General features: G+C 36.6%; 1 long non-coding RNA gene across 1 annotated transcript; it reads right to left on the bottom strand.

Annotated features, from left to right (window-relative positions):
- Positions 1 to 405: 405 nt before the first annotated feature.
- Positions 406 to 4246, bottom strand: LOC141591257 (uncharacterized). The gene is made up of 4 exons (XR_012520765.1): positions 4066 to 4246; positions 2853 to 2919; positions 2633 to 2710; positions 406 to 2432 (listed from the first exon to the last, which is right to left on the bottom strand). It is a non-coding gene; the product is annotated as an uncharacterized LOC141591257 (long non-coding RNA).
- Between the last annotated feature and the right edge of the window lie 372 nt (positions 4247 to 4618).

Below are 4618 nucleotides of genomic sequence, written 5' to 3'. Positions count from 1 at the left end.
GTTAAAACCTTTTACAACGGACGCTTTAACAACGTCCGCTTTTTTATATAACAACGGTTTTTGACCGTTGTTATAGCCTGTATCTGTAGTAGTGAATCCCGGTATAACATTGATCTTATCAGTCTCTAACAATCAACTGGAACCTTAAATCACACTTGAAAACGACACTAATAATCAGTTGATTTCACGATCTACCAAAGCACCAAACTTTTGAACCAGAAATAATGAACCAAATAGCCTTACTTTGATTGATGCCCTAATTTTGCGGCCATTCTGCCTAAGCTAATAACAATAAGACAATAACACCAATGAAACGAACGCTAAATACGGACACAAACACTAAAGATACCACCAAATTTGGCAAAAGATTACGATGAATTGGAACCCAAAAATGAAAGTCTTTCCTTTACCGCTAAAGTTACTTAAATGGGACATTTATTAAATTGGTTTAGGCAGCCCTTATAATATGTAATGAATCCACATGAATGCATTATAATTTAGGTACTTTGTTTACCTCACTTTAGTGACGAACTCCCGTTCCCCAGCAACTAATCTAAGATTTGTAACTAAAAAACAACATAACACTAAAGGAATCAAGTTCAAGAATTGATTACATGTAGCAACTAAATACACAAGCAAACTAACTAACCAGTGTTTTCCTTAGTAGGAGGATCCCTCCGACGTCTCTTGCTGCAACTTCCAATACCTAGCCACCAGTACCAACACCTTTCCGCTGCATTGCAGCCATGTCGCACCTCTTGAAAACCTCACACTCCCTTGTTTTTCCTCTATATCAGTCGCACGACACCTTCAACGCTGTCAACAGAAGTTGCACTGTGGTGGCACCACCGGCATCATCTTTCTTCACAATTGTGGTTATAGGACAATGTGCATGTGTAAATGCAAAATGTGCAAATAGACAAATAATATTAAGTGGAAGCTATTATTTAAGCACATCAGCCTCATTACCACAAGCGGTGACGGAAAACGTACATCTACAACGCGAGAAGTAGTACAGGTGGAGGCGTGACCCAGAAAGATTCCCAACTATGAATTGCCATAATCGATTCCAAAGGATAAGGAACATATTACAACTTACAAGTATGTTTTCAATTTTTGGTTGGATTTCGACTATGGGTCATCAATGCCAGCATGAAATGCATAATTAACTCAAGTCCTCCAACCATCGCATTTAACACTTCATTTATACACTTACACTACAAAACTACAAAATTTAAGAATCTCCATTACACTTGTACACAACCGTGTAGTTGTCATTGGAAGTCAAGATAATAATAAAAACTCACAATTTCTCATTTAGAACTCAAAATCAGTTATTTAAAATTTTAAATATTTGCAACCTGTTATAACGCTTTCTAAGACGACAAGACCTTGCAAAGAGAACAATTTTAAGACGCCGACTTTGTATGAGCTTAAATCTTCTTATTTGGATTTATCAAACATAGGGGGTTTAGATAAATAATGTACCAAGTAGTTAGCAATTGTTATATCATTGAAATGGCTGTAATTAAAATGATACCCGTGAACAATGACAAAACATTAAGGTATGGCAGAATCCCATACAGTATAAGCCCAAAGCAAAAGAAAACATGTCTACGTAAATATTAGATTACAGGGGAAAGCTTGCATTTGAGGACCATTTAGTTGGTTAATTAGAGAGTTTCTAAATATATATTGGACCATCTCCATTTATCACATAAACCAATCTCACTTTAGTTGGTAATCGAAACATATTTCACACTATTCTAACGTGCAACAAATAATTGTCTATATAGGAATTTACTGAGTTTCAAGAAAAAAAAACCCCAATGCTTCTTGCGCTAGCTCCTCATTTTCTAGTTGTTTAAATGTGTTTCTTACGCTTTCATTCGTGTCTACTAATACAAGTCCCAAATCGCCTCATGTCGTTGCATTTTTATCAACTAATACCTCCACCGAAATCCACCACTTTCAACTCCTGCCACCTCCTAAACCCACCGTGAACCACCCAACCACTACTACACACTACCAGCCAGTCGAAAACCCTTGACCCCTGAAGCACTCTCCTTGTATATGGACCCTAATCTCTCAACCTCATTCGCGGACCCTCGAGGAGCTAGGCTTTTCAAGGAATTATATCACACAATAGACAATATATTAACAAATCAGCAAGTGTCAATCAAAGCTAAATTCCAATACTGTCTTTAGTGACAAGATGAGATGAAAATTCCTAAATTCACTACCTTCATATAAAAATTCCTAAATTCACTACCTCTAGGCTCCGATATACAAGATAAACAAAGAAGTCAAATGTTCGAGCAAACCTTCACCGATCGCGAACACAAAGCTCTATGCCTCGAAATTGAGCCCGATTTTATCACCCTCTCCACAACAAATGCAATTACATCAACCAAGCTTGCTTTAGTTTGGATCTAAATAAGTTCAATAACAAAAACCAAAGTGTAAAAACAAAGAATCAACATCAACCAATAATTCACAAAACAGATAGACAACTTAAAAAAAAAACCAAAATCTGAAATATGATACATAACCATCTACAACAGTAGAGGTCTCACAATAACATTATCACAAGCCAATAAACAAAATTAAGAAGAAAAAACACAAATTATACCTGTAGAGTTTAGGCCACTTTTTTCTTCTTCAACTTATCAACAGTAGATGTAGATGAGTAACGAGAAAGATCAATAATCTACACATCATGAAAGAAGAAACAGTGGATCAGCACGACCTAAAGATCAACAGAGCATAATACGAAATGATAGAGCATATAAAGTATCAACATCACAATGGAAATAAGCCTCTAGCAGTAGTACATCCTTAACATTGCATACCTCTTTCGAGCAGAAGGGCTGATTCCCGAGTCTTATTATCTGATGTTGTAACAGAAGCATGAATGACCTAATCAAATCAGCCACAAATCTATTAGTTTAATACCAATCAAGAAGTTAGGAAACTCAGACTTCATGACACCGTTAGATGTGTAAATGGGACTACGAAGAAGTGCGACGTACACAACCAATACAATGTCTTGATATTTACCAAAATGAACTATGACAAGAAAACAACTATACAACTGCATTAAAAAATTGTGTACCATTTTTAATATCAAATATATATAGTCTCGGATCACTCATAATAATAATTGTCAAAGCAAAAATGACGAGTCGGATATACCAAGAACATGAAATCATCACTCAGGATTATCTATGACTTTTAGATAAATTCTTATCACCTTAAAATGGCACTTGTCCTTTGCACCTCCATCACTACCTCAAGTATATCATGACACATGAGTAGGTTGCTTCATCACTATGCTTAACCGCTTTACGTAAGATTAAATCAAAGCAAACATCAAGTTGAAGAAAACAACACCACAGTCTACCAAAGCATCGATCATTGTAAACCAGATTATGAAAATATCATATTACTTGGCACACCACAACTAACCCAGTTCACATATAATGTCATAGACTCATTTTCACGTCAATAGTTATGTCATCAGTTTACTTCATCAGGTTTATTAATCTCCAGACGGGTACATTGTGCGAATAAAGGACGGAGGAAAACACAAAAGAAGGAATCAAGTTAATGCTTTACCACCAGAATTGTCAGCTTTCATAAGACCCTTTTTCTTTATGAAATGAAAGAATCAACACAATCGACAATCCAAAAAGGAAAACAACAAATTAAAAATCAGTGCAACCTCATCATGAATAGATAGTTTCCAAAAAAAAAAAAGTAGAAATAATTACACCACCACAAAGAAATCAAGCAACAGTCTTGTAAATTTCAATTTAATGAACCCAGAATAATCATCAACAATTAGAAAGTGTGGTACAAAATCGAACCTTGACTGATTAAGGCCATAAATAAACCGGAAAAGCAATTTAGCACAAAAAGATAAAGATTAAAACAAAAATATGAAACATGAACAAGGAAAAAATTGACAGAGAAAAATAGACAAGAAAAGGGAAGAATTTAGGATATGAGGGAAGAAATTTATTCTGATCAGAATGAAAATGTAAAGCGATGTCATATGCTTACATAGAAGGACCCCAGAAAGCATCCCGAGCCGTGAATACTCTGAAGACGATTGATGACCTGCGCCCAGAAAAGCAGACTCGTCTTGATGGAGAAGATCGCATAGTAGAGGAAAGGGGTGAGTGAGTGGGTGGAGGTAAGAGCTGCTGTAGGAATTAGAAGACTCACACGTGTGGGTGAGAGTAGGAGTAGTTCACACAAACATACTCGGGCAAATTAAACGAGTCATGTGCCTTGTACAAGGATGAATAGTTGGGCACTATTCCTAAGGGGAATTATTGGATGTTGTTACATTTTAAGAGTTTAAATGTGTTTCTTACGCTTTCATTCGTATCTACTAACACAAGTCCCAAATCTGCCCTCATGTCGTTGCATTTTTATCAACTAATACCTCCACCTGGAAATCCACCACTTTCAATTCGGGCCATCTCCTAAACCCACCGTGAACCAGCCCAACCACTACTACACACTACCAGCCAGTCGAAAACCCTTGACCCCGGAAGCACTCTCCTTGTATATGGACCCTAATCTCTCAACCTCATTCGCGGACCCTCGA

This window comes from Silene latifolia, chromosome 7 (genome assembly GCF_048544455.1).
Source record: "Silene latifolia isolate original U9 population chromosome 7, ASM4854445v1, whole genome shotgun sequence".
Lineage (NCBI taxonomy): Eukaryota > Viridiplantae > Streptophyta > Magnoliopsida > Caryophyllales > Caryophyllaceae > Silene > Silene latifolia.
Note: the sequence above shows the minus strand (reverse complement) of the source record. Positions and strands in the feature narration are given on the sequence as shown.